This window comes from Lissotriton vulgaris, chromosome 3_1 (assembly GCF_964263255.1).
Source record: "Lissotriton vulgaris chromosome 3_1, aLisVul1.2, whole genome shotgun sequence".
In the NCBI taxonomy this organism is placed as follows: Eukaryota; Metazoa; Chordata; class Amphibia; order Caudata; family Salamandridae; genus Lissotriton; species Lissotriton vulgaris.
The window spans coordinates 100,674,264-100,693,951 of NC_141689.1; the positions used below are offsets into that span (position 1 = coordinate 100,674,264).

At 47.2% G+C, this 19,688-nt stretch overlaps 1 long non-coding RNA gene across 1 annotated transcript in view; it reads right to left on the bottom strand.

Moving 5' to 3' along the window:
- Positions 1-1,800: 1,800 nt before the first annotated feature.
- LOC147726025 (uncharacterized) overlaps positions 1,801-19,688 on the bottom strand; it is a 33,651-nt gene continuing 15,763 nt past the window's right edge. Inside the window, exon 2 of the long non-coding RNA XR_015309408.1 lies at positions 1,801-2,116. This is a non-coding gene — a long non-coding RNA (uncharacterized LOC147726025). The remainder of the gene's footprint in view (positions 2,117-19,688) is intronic.

The following is a 19,688-nucleotide window of genomic DNA, read 5'->3' on the forward strand; positions in this document are numbered from 1 at the left end:
AGCTGGAATTTGATGGCAAAAAGGTTGAGAAGGATGCCAACATGAAACTGGCTGACATGAGCCTGGAGGAGAGAAAGTTTCCGTCTGAGGACAAGAAGGCACAACATTTGAATAGGACATACGCCTTTACTATGTCGTCCAACATTTTCAACCTTTTTATAGACTGATCTTGGCTGCAATTATCACTCTGTGTGCTGGAATCCTACCACTCAGTGTCACACTGTGTGTGCCCTTCCCCTACAAAACATAATGTGAAATTGGCTAGACCCAAATCACTTATCTACTTCCAATTTAGCACCTGATAAAATAGTGCATGAAACATATCAGTGGCGTGGAAGACAAATGTTACTTGTGGGCTGCAGACTATATTACAGATTGAAATATTAGACACATGCAAACACAGTACATGACTTCCAAGTGTTCCTTTTTGCCCCTGTTGCTAATGGTGATTGTATTTGACTGTGACATTTTCAAGACTATAACTTTATGTACAAGAATAACTTGGGAGGCTCATGTGTGCACTAGCTCTAACGAGAGACACCCAGGGTCCTATTCACAAAGGGCCTCTGCACTGCGCGGTGAGACCTCTGCATTGCAGTTTCTCATTGTGGAGGTCCCTGTACAAGTGCGGCCCCCCCACCATGACTGCGGGGCCTCTGCCACGAGTGTGGAGACCCTTTGTGAATCGAGCCCTTATTCACCAATCTCAAATGTGGTCAGAAGTGGCCTAGTAGAGGCAATATTACACAATTGATACCTGAAGAGACAAACAGAGGTGTGCCTCGTGGAAGCACTCATCTGGGTGTGTGAGGCAAGCACTTCTGATCAATCCGAACCCTCCAATCAAGTTGATCCGCCCCTCTCCCTGTCTCGACCAACAGCCTATCCTCCCTCATTTCCCTCCCTTTAGAGGAACAGCATCCTTCTATGCTTAACCTTTACATTTAAGGAGCATGGTGCTTGACCTGATCATTAGCTCTGTGTCCCTCCTTTTGTTTATAATAAATGTTCTATATCGTCATCTGATAAATAAGGATTTCTCTGCCTTTTGTCAACACTCAATAAATAGGCTTCGCACTGAAAGATGCTGATGCAGGATTCATTTTCAGGAGAGAATGCGCTTCCTGGACAGCATCGATGCAGGTAAAGGCACCGCACTGACTGGTAAAGAAATGATAACACCATTCAGGCACAGGAAACTCTCTACCAGGAAGTAACACAGACTGCTCTTCCTCATGGATGGCCTTTCACAAAGAGTCCAACACTTACTCTGTGATCCTCCTTATACTAAGGAGTGACCAGCAGCTCTTGGGCCCTTCTTCCTGTCTGATGTAAGTATTGGGAGAGTCTATAATATGGCCTTATAGCCCGCCGTAGCAGGCTATACCGGCTATTAAAGGCCCACTGCAGCGTTAAAGGCGCGAGCCAAAATGCGAGGGACTTTAACAAGGCAGTGGAACTTTAAAAGCCGGTATAGCCCTGCTACGAAGGGCTATGGGGCTATTAGAACATTCTGCCACAAGAGGGCAAAATGCTCTAACAAATAAAACAAAGCCTTCAGGGAGCGCGAGGAGATTGAAATCCCCTCAGGCTCCCTGACGCCTTTGCTCACAGCCAGAGCTGTGAACAAAGAAACATTGGAATGTTGGAGCTCTGGATTTAATCCAGTCATTATAAGCCCGGAGCACTCCATTGTTTTCAATAGAGTCACCAACTTTCCAATGTTCTAATACTGGTTATACATACATATCAGCAGTGCTTCTGAGATGAAATAAAGACAGTGGAATCTAACACAATTGGTAATAAACAGAAAGTATTTTTACTTTTCGCTGTATGATGGGTCGAACTCCAGTGATGGCGCAGAACATCAAGAATCTAAACATCACACGGGCTTACTCAGAAGGCATCTACTATTGCATATGTGATAAAAAGGCTGAACATTGGATGCATGATGAGATAAAATAAGCACCATGTAAAGACAATAACTCGGACTACAAAGGAAACAAACAAAATGAAAAAGACGATGTCAATAAGCTTTTCTAAAAGTCCAGTGTGGCCATCGGAGCGTTGCATTCTGGGCATGTTCTCCATTGTCATCCTGCCTTCAGTGAATTGTCTGAAAAAGACATAGAAAATAAGGAAAAAACATATGTACTATCACACTGCTTTGTCAGTCAAGCTTGAGCGCAAAATCTATTTCTGAAATTTAAGTAACGCAGGAAATTGTTTATTATCATTACTCCTAATACCTCGATTTTGCTATTTCAAATGACAGCAAAGAAGAGGACGAGTGGTATCATGGGAAGGAGCAGAGATGCAAATGGTTGTTCACATGTCTAAGCACAAGTGCACGCTAGGTATTAAGGGCCTCATTTATGAAAAGTGGCGCATCACCGCGTGAAAACTGCAATGCGTCACTTTTCATTGCACCCTCCTTGTGACATGTTGGATGCGTCATATTTACAGTATGAAGCATCATGTCGGAAGGAGTTACAGTATTTCTGACGTATCTGTAGGCGCAAAAAATGACGCATTGCTGGAGTGTGTCACAAAAGTGACCCAACTCTAGCAATATGCCCTTTCACATGGGGCAAGCACCATGTGAAAGGGCATGCGTCAGTCTAACGCCAGCTGTGAGGCAAGCGAAAGATATTGACGCATTTGCGTCCTAGAAGTGACTCACTGAAATCTCGTAGATTTCACTGCATCACATCTACGAGGCTTACTTGCGTCAGAACGCCCACCCTATATACATTATACCTGGCGCAGGTATAATGTGGTGCAGGGGTTTACAAAGTGACGCATCTACCTAGATGTGTCACTTTGTAAATATGACGCAACACGGCACATTTTTTTACGCTGTTGGTTCGTTACAAAAAGTGACGCACCAACGGCACAAAAGTGACGCAAGGGCTCATGAATAAGCCCCTCAGTTGTGTTTGTGGATGTACACCACGGGCCACATCGTGATGGTCATTGCAGTGTCCACTTTATGCATCTGAATTAAGTGAAAGGAATCCATTAAACCCAATATTTCTCTGAGTCAGTGCTTTATTTTCAAGTAGCACAGCTAGAAAGCAGAGGAAGGTTCGCCTCTTTCCGTTCCTAAGCTGTGTAGGGCCAAAAAGTGGCCTTTCCCATATTCTTTGCTCCTCGATACAGAAAAATGGCATTACACTGAACTTCGCATATGAACAGAAGTTTTCTGGAGAAAGTGCCTTTGCTCAGTTTGGTGGAAATCTGTACAGTATTTTTTTTTTAATTATTATAATTTTAAAACTGTTACTGTCTTGGCATGAATTATTTGTGGATCCTCTGTGGATTCATGATTCAAAAGACTATTTGTGAACCTTTTAAAAAAACAAGGCTCAAAATTGGAAGAGAGAGCTTTTTCCTCCATCGTGTATTGCAGATTTACAAATACAAATCCATTTGCGGACTCCCAAATCCGACACACTCTAAACAGCTGCCCGGAATTTCTAAATCGCCTGGCATTCCCAAACATGATGCCTCAAGCAAAATAAAAACAAAAATGACAAACCTATCCGGACTCCCAGGCCCATACAGCAGGGCAAAAACATTGGGTCCCACTGATCCCATTCCCTGAGGTCCAGATACTCTGCAGTGTCCCGGGAAGCCCGCCCCTGGACACTTGGATTCTCTGCCAGAGAGAGTGTGAGCATATACTATCCACACTCTATCAGGCAGGAAACAGAAGCTTGCTCCTTCCCAGAGGGAGTAGAGAAATGCTGCTCCTGATGGGCAGGAGCAAAGGAAAGATGCCAGTTTCGGTCGACCCCCAGTATGGAGCTGGCCGAAGAGCTGGCAGAGCTTATACGATACAAAAGGGGGTGGTAAGGGGTGGTAATGGACGGAGCATCCGAACTAATCAAACACTCACACCCAGTCAAAAGATCTGGGTTTAATCCATCACCGTTCTTTAGCCCACTCTGCCACCCCAGTTCAGACATGGCTATATGCAAATCAGTATGACCCTGCGCCTCATGGGAACAGTCCAGCCCGAACTGCCAAGCCATGCCTTCCCTAGACCGGAAACAAGCTTCAGAGGACCGGTTTCTGGCATTCCAGCCGTCTTCAGCCCGGCTTGCTTGAATCCAGTGGCAAAGTGAGCAAGGGACTCACGTCTGAGCATACCCTGCCACACTTATGGTGGCCAAAAGCGGTACAAAAGGGGGTGGTAATGGACGGAGCATCTGAACCAATCAAACACTTGCACCCAGTCAAAAGATCTGGGTTCAATCCATCACCGTTCTTTAGCCCACTCTGCCAGCCCAGTTCAGACATGGCTATATGCAAATCAGTCTGACCCTGTGCCTCATGGGAACAGTCCAGCCCGAACTGCCAAGCCATGCCTTCCCTGGACCGGAAACAAGCTTCCGAGGACCGGTTTCTGGCATTCCAGCCGTCTTCAGCCCAGCTTGCTTGAATCCAGTGGCAAAGTGAGCAAGGGACTCACGTCTTTTGACTGGGTGTGAGTGTTTGATTGGTTCAGATGCTCCGTCCATCACCACCCCGTTTTGGCAGAGCTTATGCGGGCCTTGGGGATTCCCGCTGCAGCTACCAATGTGGCTTGCATTGTGGGTCCCCCGGTTGGGCACAGGGGCACCCACCTAAAATAGTTAAAACTGTAACTCCTACAGTCCCCTCCCTGAGCCTATGGCGGCCCCAGTTACCCCAGCCCCTGGGGCCTTGTAGTTGGGTGCAGTGGTATCAACCCGGAGCGCCCACCAATCAGTAATTTGGGGCCATGGGAGAAGCTACAGGGACCCAATGGCCCCAGCCGTCTCTCTGCATGCTCAAGAGCTGGCATAGCGCCTGCTTGTGGGGAGCAGCAGTTTCTGGATGCCCTAACCGGGTGGGAGCAATGTGTGTTTCCATACCTGCAGGAGCATGGATAGGGAAACAGAAGTCTGCACCCAACCGGCGGGAGAATTTGTAAAGCTCCCGCAGAGTGACAGCAGATATGCCTTCCCTGCCTGCGCTCCCATTGGCAGGGAAGGTATGTCTGCTCCTCCCTTAAAACCTCAGTTCTAACTTCACAGATTTTTATCGATTTGCAAGTTTTTTCAAAATAAGCGTTTTTTAAATTCTAAACACCAATGACTGTTGTGGTGCCTTTCATCATCCACTCTCTCTGTCTCTACCATTTGTCTGGTATTGGTCACAGCTCTTACTTATATGTGTAATGACTTGAGTTTTGTATTTGTAAAATTAGCAACTCTAGTGAGTTTTGAAAAATTACATCTATTTTCAAATAGATAATGGCAACCACTTGCTCTTGATTTATTGGAAAGTTGTAGATTTACGGCCTCTGAATGTGTTTTTCTCATTATTTGAGCACTGCTTTTTCACATCTGGTCAACTTATCATATCCCCTTCGTAGCTGATGGCTGGTCAATATTCCAATAGTTCCTTTTTGATGTTTTTTTTCACATCATGGTACTCACTGACCAAAGTTAGGAGCTCCAAGATGGCACAGAAAAACAAATTCATGTCCTTACTCGCCATCCAAATTTCATGAAAAATGCAAATGTGATTGAGAGATCTCACAAATTTAGCGCTCAAGAGTTTTACAGCTAAGACCTCTTAACACCTTTTTTTTAAAGTCACAAAAACGATGAATCGGTTAAACACCAAACCCCAAAAATCTTCTTTCTTAGTGAATTTGTACTTTCAAGCCAGGTTTGGTGAAGTACTGTTCAGCCTGTTTTTGTAGTAAACTGCAGATAAAGCGGCGATAATAGGCTTGATAATGTGCTCTACGGAATTCCAATCGAAGCCCAGGTTAGATGTCTTCATATCTAACATGGGCTTCGATTGGAATTCCATAGAGCATATTATCAAGCCCATTATCGCCACATTATCGGCAGTTTCCTGCCGATAAAAGCGGCGATAATGTATAGCCCGTCCTTGATAATATGGCCCAACATTTCTCATGGATCTAAAATGGAAAATGCAACTATGTTGCACCGCCCCTAACTTTCTTCCCATTCCAAAGTATAACTTGATGCGCTAGTGAAGTGACAATGGGGTATATAATTATCGCTATTGCTTGGTTAGCGTGAAAAAATTATCGCCGCTCTGCGGCAATTTTTATCGCAGATAAACCTTGGTATTACCAAGGTTTATCGCAAATGCGATCAAAATCGGCCGCAATGCATGAATATCGCTGAAAAGTAAGCGATATTCATGCATTACCGAGCTAATGCTCTTAGCCATGTTATCCACCTCCCATTGGATAACATGGCTAAGAACTGCTCAGGGCAGGTGTTAGCTTTTGGAGATATTCGCGCTTAGCGCGAATATCTCCAAAAGTTGGTAATAGGAGATAGCGATGTTAGCAATTGTTTCCAGTCGCTAACATCTTGGCACGCCCACTTTGCATGTCATTAGTGATAAATATCACTGAGATGCAAAGTGGGGCCCAAGATGGTCGCTATCTCCTACTAGCTGTTGCTAACTGGTGTTAGCGACAGCTAGGTGATAGGGAGATAATTTTATCTCCGCTTTCTTGACTTTTAAAGCCAAAAAAGCGGCGATAAACCCCCGTGATAATATGCCCCAATATTCTTGCAGATTTGTCATGCAAAGCCAAAGTTAAAAGCAAACCACAAAATGCATTTTAAAGGAAAAATTCGCCTGAATTATGCATACATGGTTGTAGTCTCCAGCTTTCTGATATATATATATTTCATAACTCTTGTTACAAAGGCATTATTTATAATAGAAACTTTGTAAGCTAAATTCTTGCATTTCAGTCTTTTTGCTACTTTTTTACAAGACTGCGCCAATAGAAAGAGGAGCCTGTAATTTGCCATTCTTACTGAATTACTTTTAAACAATGGGTAGATATATGTTTTCCTCCTGAAGCAAACTCTTTGCAAACAAGCCAGAAATTCAGTCTGTGCTCATTCTGATGCATTTTACATAAACGCCGTGAACTTGTGGCGTACCATCTGGAGTACATTCGAAGTGATGAGCCAAGTCATCTGAACATTTAACCACCTTTAAAAGATTTTTGTTTGTAATGTTATTTTTCTCTTTCTGTATCAACAGTTTTCAGGATTGAAAGATCAGACAGCCTTATTTACAAGCCAATTGCGCCCCCAGTTTGTCACTTTTGTTGACGCGCCGGCCGTGCATTGTGCTGCAGCATATTTATACAGCCACGCAAAGCCGCCCTGCGTGTCTTTTCATGACCTTGTAAATATGGGATCCTTTCACACATTACTCTATGCGTTCCATGGGTGTTGCTGTGGGCGTTCCAATGCAACCTCGATGGAACCTGAGACATTCACAGATTTATTCCGTTTTGTAAAGCTGGGAATGCGCCAGAACCCTACGCCTCCCCAGGGGAGGCCTAGGAGGAACAACGAGGAGAAATACTTGTAAATATTAAGGTGTTCCTTCCTGCACTAAAGTAATCATCCCCACAACGCAGGCACCCTTGCTCCATTGCCCCAGTTGAGCGCAGGGAAGGCACACAGATGCTTTGCATTGTTGTTAATACGAGGCATCCCTGTGCTTTTAAAATGAGGCCGCTCAGCGCAGCAAAATGGCTTGCCGCACTACGCTGCATAATTTTTGTCCAGAGTTTTTTGTAACAGGTAATTGGACTCGCCACCGTTCTACAGTCCTACATCCTAGTCCAGGCTCTATTGAATTATAAAGATGCATCACTTAGTCTAAATCTGGAGCCCAAATGATCTTCCTGCTGGACTGTCATCCTATATTAATCATTGATCTTCTTTACTCCACATGAGCGGATCAGAACAGCCCTTTAAATTTAGGCTGCTCCACAATTTGACCAGGTGGACCAGATGTCCCAACAAGGCCAAGACTCCTGACTAGGCTTTCACCGCTTCTACAAGTCCACAGAGAGCAGGTTTGCTGTCACATCCCAATTGTGACACAAACTATTAGTTTTATTGCAGGACACTGGAAATCCTTGGTTCAGCTCGAATAGATAATTAAAATGAATAGACTAGGGAGTGCAAAATGATCTACTTTTTTTGTAAAATCTTGCTACTTCATAGCTAAAACTAAATTAAACTTTTAGGGGTAAGGCTTCTTTTTAGGTCGAGCATTCGAGACCACTTGTATATACTTTAGTATTTACTTCAGTATATACTTTTATGTGTATGTATTTTGTGGGTCTGAAGATCAGCCCTAGGACTTGCCTTCCACTTAGGGACTATTTTCTTTCTGTTCAACTGCCTCTATTTAAACTCTTTGATAGAAAACGACCAGCAGAGGTCTGTAAAATATCAGAATTGTTTTCTGCTGAGGGACTTGCTTTTTTTAAATGTTTCTGGCAACTGCGTCTATTTACCTTTCTTGATAGAAAAAGACCGGCAGAGGTCAGTAAATTGTCTTCCAGGAGCACCCATATTCAATAATATTTTTCCCAAATCTTGTATTTTCTGCGATATGACCATCGAAGGCCCTGCTTTTATATTAAAAACAGAGCGTTGGACTATACCATTTCCCGCTGAAAGGCAATATTTCTCTCCATGTGTTCCCATTTCTGGCATGTCACGTAGTTTGGCGCTTACTTTCTCTCCATGTTAAAGAACAGTAGATGTTTCAGCACCCAGGCAAATGTGCTGCATAGCTAAATAAAAATAGGGTCCCAAAGGCGAGACCGATTGCATTGCAAATGCTTGTTACACCAGTCACTGTGGTCCCATCCCATCATAGGTTAACAATCCTCTTTCTTATGAATCAAACCTGTTTGAACAAAAGTCTCCTACATGGCTCTGGCAAGCCACTCACCCCTGCTGCCTGTTAATTTTCTGACTCACCTGTTGTCTTTCTCTCATTAAAGTGCTGCACTCACTTACTAGTACACAGTGTCATGATTTGTCTTGACCCAAGGCAGAGCTGCACATCAGTGCAAAATGGAACCATGCATACAAACTTTTGGTTGCAATCTTGTTTCCAGGATTAGCACTAGCTGGGCTAAACTTGAAGATCTGCTGCTATGGCCGACCTCTGCGGAAAGGAACGCCTTCCTGCCTGTGGCAAATGCATAGCCAAGGGGGCTAAGAGAACCGGTGATAGACCGTCTTTTGGCTATACCTGCTCCATACCCCTAAGGGTGTCCCCCGCCAACTACTCAGGACTGGTGCTTTACATCAGTGGACTCCCATGAAGAGCCACCATCTTTTGCTTCTGGTGGCAGTGCCACCATTTGGTTTTTGACCCCTATCCGTTGTAGGCAATCTATGTGTGTCCCCTAGGTGCCTTTAGAGTCCTTGCAGTTTCTTTGACTTCACCCCCTCTCATAGGGGTTGGAGAGGTGGCAAGTGTGGGATGCGCTGAGTCTGGAATCAATAACTACATTGTTTTAGTCCAAGCAGATCCAGAGGTATCCTTGTAGGAACCCAAAGAAATATCCATGTTTGTCCTTCTCTTCGCGGTGATCATTTCCCCTGGATCTATGGCACCCCTGCATCTTGAGGATTTACTCCAGCCAGTGGGTTTCCACTCACCTTTTTTTTGCAATCTGTTCAGGTATACTGTCACCTTGGCCAGTCAATATCTCAAATGTATTTACCAAAGGCTAGTACACCAGCAAGGGACTCTGCCCTTCACAGTAAGTACCGAAAATCACTCCTTTTAACAGACCATTTATTTGACAACTTTGGTGGGCACTTTTTGTTACTGCTGGGTGGATTCACAGACAGTTCAGAGAGTCGTGACAGGTTTCATGGGAAGCTCATTAAAACTTCACAACATGTCCTCCTCCTGTAAGGTCTTTGTAAAAAGCACTGCAAACTCCTACAATTTGAAATGTGTCTTTGGGAGACTGTGATTTTACTGTCCTCTTTTGTGCAATCATCAGAAGGATTTTGCACTGTTGATGTTCATGGGCAAATTTGCTAGCTCTGCCCATAGACTAGCATTGCCCACAGGCCTCCATATCAAACCATGTGATGTTGTTTAGCACTTCCATGCTATAACAGTGTTTGGGATCATATCTCTGGCTAGGAGGACACTGGATACTATTTTCTTTGTGACTGCACAATCATTCCTAAAGCGCAGTGGAGGGTATTAGAACACCGTGTCAAGATTTCAGGGTCAGATATTTGCAATTATGTGAGATAACTCTGTGGATCTATTTGTATGCCTATGCTGTAAGGATGCACATTGCTGATTGGAGTTCTCTACCAACCCTGCTTAACAGGACAGGAAGTTACAGAGTAGATGTAAAGAAACAGCAATTCCTGAGCCAAACTCTAAGAGGAATACAACACATCTTCATCGTGCTGATCCAGTGCCCCCAAAAATGGATGAGTAGTGCAGAAAGAGGGCCTCCAACTTCACTCAAGAGCAATTGTTCTCCAACACTTCCCACAGCTTTATTGGTGAGTGGGGTGGCTAGCCTGCTGGCAAAGAATGCATCTGGCCATCTGTGAGGTTCTTAAGAGGCTCTGAACTGCAGTGGGGCTGCCATCTGTATGGATGGGATTGCCACGATTGCTGAGAGGACTTGTGTACTGGGTCCGACAAAAGGCCCAGGACATTTTAGGGAGATTCCCCCAGATCCACACCGGGCACCGATGTGAAATATGTCCTTGGGCCAATTATGGACACGGGGACATATTTCGCACATAAAAAAAGAGCAATATGATGAAGAGTGCATTTTGCATAACAAAACACTTTGACACAGGAAAGTATGTAACTTTTGCCTCAAACTAAAAATAATAGTAACCGAATGACAAATACGTACATTAAGTGAAAAAACAACCAAAGTCCAGCGCGCAACCTCCAAATGTGCACCAATTACCCTCTGGTGCACTGTTTTGTATTCAGGCAAAATACAACACTTCAATCAATCAATCAATCAGAACATTTGTAAAGTGCACTACTTACCCGTGAGGGTCTCAAGGCGCAGGAAAGGGGGGGGGGGTATGCTTCTACTGCTCGAATAGCCATGTCTTGAGGAGTCTTCTGAAGGTTAGCAGGTCCTGGGTCTGCCGTAGGGGGGCGGGGAGGGTGTTCCAGGTCTTGGTGGCAAGGTGGGAGAATGATCTGCCACCAGAGGTCGTTCTTCGGAGCTGGCGGTTGGGGGTGTAGATGCTGAGTCGTCTGTTGAGGTATGCTGGTCCGGTGTTGTGGAGTGCCTTGTGTGCGTGGATGAGGAGCTTGAAGGTGATCCTTTTGTTGATGGGGAGCCAGTGCAGGTCTCCCAGGTGGGGTGTGATGTGTCTGCAGTGAGGGATGTCGAGGATCAGGCTTGCGGAGGCGTTTTGAATGTATTAGAGTCGTTTCAGGAGTTTGGCCGAGGCTCCTGCTTAGAGGGCGTTTCCATAGTCCAACCTGCTGCTGACAAGGGCCTGGGTGACCGATTTCTTCTATCTGTGGGGGTCCACCTGTAGATCTTGCAGAGCATGCGGAGGGTGTTGAAGCAGGAGGACGAGATGGCGTTGACCAGTTTTGTCATGGAGAGAGTAGAGTTGAGGATGTTCTTCATCCACTCGGCGACGGCTTTCATTCCTTCGTGGAGGTTGGTTTTGGCGGTGAGGGTTCCTTGGTGAGGGAGAGGATCAGCTAGGTGTCATCAGTGTAGTAGGTGATGTTGATGTCATGCAGTCGGGTGACGTGGGCGAGCGGTGCCATGTAGATGTTGAACAATGTTGGGCAGAGGGATGAGCCTTGGTGTATGCCACAGATGATCTTGGTGGCTTCGGAGCGGAAAGGGGGGAGAAGGACACTCTGGGCTCTGCTGGAGAGGAAGGAGGTGGTCCAGTCCAGAGCCTTGTCTTGGATTCCAGCGTCGTGGAGGTGTGTTCGTAGGGTGCAGTGGCAGACATTGTCGAAGGCGGCTTACAGGTCCAGGATGATGAGGGCCACGGTTTCTCCGTTATCCAGCAGAGCTCTGATGTCATCGGTGGCTGCGATGATGGCAGTTTCGGTGCTGTGGTTGCTGCGGAACCCGGACTGGGACGGGTCAAGGATGCTTTTCTCCTCGAGGTAGCGGGTCAGTTGTATGTTGATGATCTTCTTATGACCTTTCCAGGGAATGGGAGCAGGGAGATGGGCCGGAAGTTCTTGAAGTCCTTGGGGTCAGCCTTGTGTTTTTGGAGTAAGGCGTTGATTTTGGCATGCTTCCAGCTCTCCAGGAAGGTTGCTGTCTCGAAAGAGATGCTGATGGTTTCCGGAGATGGGGTGCGATGGTGGTGCTGGCTTTGTTGAAGATGTGGTGTGGCCATGGGTCTGATGGAGATCCAAAGTGGATGGTGTTCATGATTTTGATGGTGTCGTTGTCGTTTATGTTGGTCCAGGAGAACAGGGGTTTGGTGCGGATGGTGGCCGTGGGGACGGAGGTCTCAGTGGTTGTCGGGGCGGTCGGGAGGTTGAAGCTGTCGTGGATGTCTGCGATGTTGTGATGGAAGAAGGTGGCAAGGGAGTCGCACAGGTCTTGCTAAGGTGGGATGTCGTTGGTGTTGGAACTGGGGTTGTAGAGTCTCTTCACGATGTTGAAGAGCTCTCTGCTGTTGTGTGCATTGTTGTCTAAGCGGTCTTTGAAGGAGGCCCTTTTGGCAGATCTGATGAGGTGGTGGTGTCTGCGGGTGGCATTCTTGTGGGCTGCATAGCCGTCCAGTGTCTGTTCACAGTGCCATTTCTTCTCTAGCTTTCGGCAGGTTTGCTTGGAGGCCTGGTGGTCTTCAGTGAACCAGCTTGCTTTCTTGTTGGTGTGTCTGTTGGAGGGTTTCTTGATCGGGGCGAGGTGTTGGTGCAGTTGTTGATCCATTGTCTGAGGTTGCGGGCGGCGGTGAGCGGGTCGGTGGGGTCAGCAGGTGGGCTCTGGGCAAGGGTGGTGGTAAGCTGGTCTTCTGTGACTTTGCTCCAGCAGTGGCGGGGGATCTGTGGGTTGCGATGGTGCATGGTGGGTTTCCGGAAGGTGAAGTGGATGCATCGATGGTCGGTGCAGTGGAGTTTGGTGGTGTGGTTGAAGGAGACATGGGTGCTTGCGGAGAAGATGGGGTCAAGCGTGTGGCCGTCGGAGTGGGTGGGTGTTGTGACAAGTTGTTGGAGTCCGAGGTTGGTGATCAAGATGGGGGAGCGTGGAGTTGCGGTTGTTGTTGTTCTCGAGGTGGAAGTTCAGGTCCCCAAGAAGGATGTAGTCTGTGGAGGCATCCGCCACATTCCCGGAGAGTTGGAAACATGCCGAGCTGAGCGCCCTTCTGAAGAAACCCACCGCTGACCCCATGGACCTCAAGAACTTCCGCCCCATCTCGCTCCTCCCGTTTACGCCCAAAGTCATTGAGAAGTCCGTCAACAAACAACTCTCTACCTTCCTCGAGACAAATGGATCCCTCAACCCCTCACAGTCCGGTTTCCGAGCAAACCACAGCCGAGACCGCTCTCATTGCAGCTACAGACGACATCAGGTCCCTGTTCGACAACGGGGAAACTGCTGTCCTCATCCTCCTAGACCTCTCAGCAGCCTTCTACATCGTATGCCACCGCACCCTGATACAGCGCCTCAGCAACACCGGAATCCAAGGAGCGGCCCTGGAGTGGATCATCTCGTTCCTCGCCGGAAGAACCCAGAGAGTCCGCCTCCCCCCGTTCTGATCCACGGCCACCGAAGTCATCTGCGGCGTGCCGCAAGGATCCTCACTCAGCCCCACCCTCTTCAACGTCCACATGAGCCCCCTCGCAGCCATCGCACACCAACACAATCTTAACATCATCTCCTACGCCGACGACACTCAGCTGATCCTCTCCCTCACCAACGACCCCGCCACCGCCAGAGCCAGCCTCCAGGAAGGAATGAAAGACGTTGCGGAATGGATGAAGCTCAGCCGTCTGAAACTGAACTCAGACAAGACGGAAGTCCTCATCCTGGGACCATCCCTTGTTGCCTGGGACGACTCCTGGTGGCCCCCTGCCCTGGGCACCTCACCCAAGCCAACGGACCATGCATGCAACCTGGGCTTCCTCCTGGACTCCCCCCTCACAATGTCCAAGCAAGTCAACGCCGTCTTGTCATGCTGCTTCAACACCCTACGCATGCTCCGAAAGATCTTCCGGTGGATCCCCACCGAAACCAGGAAGACGGTCACCCAGGCCCTCGTCACCAGCCGACTGGACTACGGGAACACCCTCTACGCTGGAACCACAGCCAAACTCCACAAAAGACCCCAGCGTGTACAGAACGCTTCTGCACGACTCATCCTGGACATCCCTCGTCGCAGCCACATTTCTGCCCATCTGAAAGACCTGCACTGGCTCCCCGTCAGCAAGAGGATCACGTTCAGACTCCTCACCCATGCACACAAGGCACTCCACGACATGGGCCCGAAATACCTCAACAGCCGCCTCACATTCTACACACCCACCCGCCAGCTCCGATCCGCCAGCCTCGCCCTCACCTCCGTTCCACGAATTTGCAAATCCACCGCCGGAGGAAGATCCTTCTCCTTCCTGGCGGCCAAGACTGCGGCAGCTTCGGCAGGAGAAGGGTCCTTGTGTCCATTCCAGGTGGCTAGGAAGCAGGTGTGTGATCGTCCGATGTTGAGTGCGTGGAGGGTGCTGGCATTGTAGCGGTGTTGGGTGTCGTGGCGTTCATGGGGGTCAGGGGTACTAGTGCTGGGCGCGGTCCAGACGCGGACAGGCACAGACGGGCGGCAGCCATAAGAAGGGAAGGTGGCAGGGAGGAGCAGCTGGGAGGTGGGGGCAGCTGAATGGGCGAGCTAGGGGGCGGACCGCAGGGGCACAGGGGCGCAGCGGCGGAAAGAACGGGGGAGAGAGAACGGCAAAGAAGGGTACAGAAGGCAAAGAGGGCACAGGGCCCTGAAATAGCACAATGGGAAAATGGAGGAATGAAGAGAAAACAACAGAACAAATACAACAAAATAGAATTTACCCTAAGGTGAGGTGTGGCGAGCGGTGGGGACGCAGCGTTGGGAAACCAGGGGAGGAACGGCGAGAAGGCAGAGAAGGGCACAGAATAGCGCAAGAGGGAACAGGAGAAATTAAAATGGAAACAAAATAAACAATACCACAGAAGCAATACAATTACATTAAGCAACCTATAGCCTACCAATGGCCACCAGGGATGAGGCGGAGGTGGTAGCTTGCGGGTGGAGGAGGGCCTTGAACTCACTTCAGAGGCAGCAGCCGCGAGCGGGGGGACACGGGCAGACAGGTGGTGATGTTGCAGTGTGGGGAATGACCTGCATGTAGAAGGGTCAAGGGACTTCAGGAGGTAATAGTTCATAAGATATTCTAATCAGAGCTATTTTTGTGTGAAATTGTAACATTATTGCGTGAAACATTCAAATTTTGCAGTTCATTGTACAGCCACCATCAAATAGTAGATGATTGTTCTTCACACATGTGCCAACTCTCACACAGTAACATCCAACACTTGTTGCCTGAACGGCTCCTCTCTTTTGATTACCTGGCTTCTTTGCTTCCACTATTTGCGTTTTAAGCACTACTTATTTTCTTTTTGGCTAAGCACACCAGGAGAGAGCATGTGTTTTCCACCTGTTTTCCCTTGTGTACTTCCCTTTCCCTCTTCTCCGTGTTGCTCACTTTCACCCGCGAACTTCTCCCCACTTCCTGCCCTGCTGTGCTCACTTTCGTGTGCTGCCCTGTTATTTTCTCGCCTGTGTTTTTCTTCCTGCCCGCTGCACCTTGCTATCTTGCCCGTTGTTACTTCTACCCCTCCCCCTTCCTCCATATTGCTTCCATATCCTTGCCCTCCATATTGCTTCCATATCCTTTCCCTCCGTGTTGCTTTCCACCTCCATGCCCTCCTTCTCCGTCCCCCCATCCCTCATCTTCCGTCCGTCTGGACCTTCCGTGTCGCTCTCCTCACCTGTCCCCCCCACGTTGCTCCCCACACTCGTGCTTTAATTATTTTTATTTGACGGTCTAAATCAACATTTTGCCAATGCTTGTTCTCTCTACAGTCCTCCGTTGCTTCTTTCATTCTACTCTCCCCCTTCCATTTCGCCTCTCCTTCCTTCCTGCTTTCCTTTCTCTTCTTTCTTAATTTCTTTCCTAAGCCTACACGACAGTCTAGTCTGACATGGAAGTGATAGGGTGAAGCCACGGGAGGGTACTGAGTGGGGTGGGGGATAGGGTGTGTGAGAGGGTAGGATATGCTTTAGAAGATAACATGGCTGAAATACAGAGTTGGATGGAAAGACATTGGATACAAGTCAGTAAAGATCAAGTTGAGATTCTGAAGACTCCCTCTGGCCGCTCCCTTAAGGAGTTGTCCAACCCCAGGAAAAGCAGTAAAGCGTTTGGGCGTCAGGAGACACTCTTATTTACAGCTCACAGGGGCTTTCTGCAGTACTATAGTGTACTCAAGTCAATTCAATTCAATAACACTTTGAGGCAGATTTACAAGCCCACTGCAACAGCACTACCTCACTTTTCGTGACCTACTGGTGGCGCAGGGGGCTCCTCCATATTTACAAGGAGAGGAAAAGCCACCCTGCGTGACTTTTCCTCTCCTTATAAATACGGCCCAGCACTTTACGATGAAGGCGCGTTCCATGGATGTTGCTGTGGGTGTTCCCACGCAACACCCATGGAACCAGACATATCTCCAGATTTATGAGAAATCTTAATTCTGGAGATACGTCTGAATGCTACGACATCCTAGAGGAGGCGTAGAGAGGCGCAACGAGGAGAAATGTTTTCATTTCTCCTCGTTTTTTTTCCTCTATCAATGCGTGCCTTATTTACAGCAAGCATTGAAGGAGGAAAAAGCCTCCTGTGATTGTCTTCCTGCACATAAACAATCTCCCCACAACGCAGGCATCCTTGCACCTTGGTGCAAGGGTGCCTGCGCCGGCGTATGGCTGCAGTTTGTGCGCCAGCGCAGGGGGGAGCACAGTGATGCGACATAATCTTGTAAATATGTGGCATCTCTGTGCTTTCCCTTGTTATATATTCCAAACTAACGCAGCACGGCTCAGCAAAATGACTTGCTGCATAGTGCTGCGTTACTTTGTTCTAAATCTGCCCCTTTATTCGGAGGCATTCTAACACCCATAAAAGCTTTTCACAGTGCAGACAAATAAAAAGTATGCAATTCTTAGCAGGCACAGATTAGGATACATAAAAATGCAGTCGGCCATAAAGAAGAAACAACAATAGCAGAAATAAATTTAAAATAGCTTGGAATTGCGTGCTCATAGAGCAAAAATGTAAAAAGGCCAAACGTGCAAAACATCGTCCTCATTTTTTAGTAACAATAAAAATCTAAAAGCTTTTCTACATTGGCCAACATTTCAGCAGAGCTTTACTAAAAATGATTTTTTTAAAGTCTAGTATACCTTGCATATAATTTACAGAAAAACATAAAATGAAGCATTGATTGTCCAGATACATCATCAACTGGGCCGGGCTTGGATTCGAGGTTGTGAACAAAGCCCGAGGGGGAGCACATCAAATATTTCGTAGTATCAGATCTAAGGCGAAAAAGCAGAGAGCATTCCCAGCGACTGCGAGCACACCCAGGGCGGCACTGGGAACCAAAACTGGCCCTGGCAAACTGCTCGGCTGGCATCCCCTGGGGTGAGGTGGGGGAGAGGGGGCAGCTGAGCAGTTTGTGAGGGCCGGTTTTGGCCGATTTTGTTACAGGGGGTTGATATTTCCTACCCCCGGTAACAAAAACGGCCCCCAGGGGCCATAAACTGGCCCCCACTCTAGCGGCCCACCGGGGAAACGCCTGGTGCCTGCTACAGCCAGTCTGGCCCTGAGAACACCAAACATAGGCATAGATGCATCAAGCTAAAAACCGCTCACAAAGGGGCAGATTCTCAGAATGCATCATCCCAAATGCAAAAATCGCAATTGAAGAAATCGCAAAATTGCGATTACTTAAATTACTATTGCATTTAAGGAATCTCAAATTGAGATTCCTTAGATGCAATGCATTAAAGTTAAAAAATTAGCGATTTTGCTAATAGGGGGAGCAAATTACCATGAAGTTGAACTTCATGGTAACTTGCAAAAACTTTTAAAAATGCACTAAAGTGCAATTTTCAAAGTTCCATTTTACACACAAACATGCCCTTAGGGCATGTGTGTGTGCAAGATGTACCCTTATACAGATTTCAGGGGTGCAACAGGGTGTCATTTTGACACCCTGGCACCCTTGAAATTGCAATCTCAATTTGCGATTCTTTAATTGAGAATCGCAAATTGAGATTGTCTTCCCATTCATTCCTATGGGCCTCTAGGAATTCTGGGGAGGTATTCCTTAATTGCGACTCGCAACTAAGGAATTTTAAGAAATCGCTATTTTTTTAGCGATTTCTTCATGCATAGCCTTTTGCTATTCCTTATTAGCGAATCCTTATTTTTCGCTAATAAGGAATCGCAAAATGGATGCTTGATGAATCTATAGGATAGTTGGTGGTACAATTGGGTTCTCGCAAAGAAAGGTATCGGGTCACGCTACTCTTCCCCTCCTTGTCACTTAGCCGCCGCGATTCCTCACAGTTATAAATAGCTTTGGCCACAGTCTTCTAATTTGCACCGGGAAATGACAGTGGATCCATAAAAATAGATTGCATCCCGATATTGCAGAATTCATCCTTCACAAACACATGCCATGGGATTAATAATCCTTTATCTAAAGCGTGTCCATCCGTTCTTCTCTCTCTTGATAGGACAGCCTTGGGATTTCTGCAAATGGCCAGTCTTAGTAAGACTGGCCGCACTCTAATCAGATCTGCTATTTAGGGGAGCCTAAGTTCTTTGAGGCAACTAAAATGCGAGGCTGATGTAGGACAGAGCAAAGCATTCTGCAGAATCTATTCTCTTCCCGCCCGGATGGCCGTACAATGAGAGATCGCCCACACCTTGGCTCCATACATAGCGACGGGCAAACATTGCGATCTATTGTTTCGTAGCATGGGGTGAAGGAAACCATGCCCCCCCACCCACCCCAGTTATGGAGGGCTGCATAACGACCCACTGGCCATAGAAAATGTGGTTGTAGGGTGCCCAATATTAGGAGACTATGACCATTGAGCAGAAAAAAGAATGCTTAGATAAGGAAAGCTGTTAAGACAGCTCACGCAATGGGCACCGATTGTCATATTCGATGGGTCTGCACTTAGGGCCACAGGACATAATATGAGATATGGTAAAAATAGTCTGGAGATCAAGGGAGGATATAAAATCGACAAAGGAGCGCGATAACTGACGCAGGGCCCTGGGAGTGCGCGCCATGAGCACAGCGTCATCCACATAAAAGAAGTGTGGGGAGCGGGTTACCTTTTATTATGGGTACGTACTAAGTGAGATTATAGATCATTCATATAAAGGATGACTAAAAGGAGGGCTAGTACACATCCCAGCCTCACTCCACAATGCATGCCTGTGTTACCTGCCACCTTCCCCTGTGCACTGACACCAACCCTGGCCCTCAGGTCCTTGTGGAGGTAGGCAAGGAAATTAACAAAAACTGTATCCATGCCCCATGCAACTCGGAGATGCCACACTTTAACCCAGTTCACACAGTCAAAGGCTGACAAGAGGTCCATAAATGCTTGATAAAGGGGAAATTGTTTCGCCACCGTGCATGTCCCTAGGAACAAATTTAAATTGAGGCACTGTTCAATAGTTCCTACTTTGTGTGTAAACCCATAATGGCATCGATGCAGTATAGACTCCTC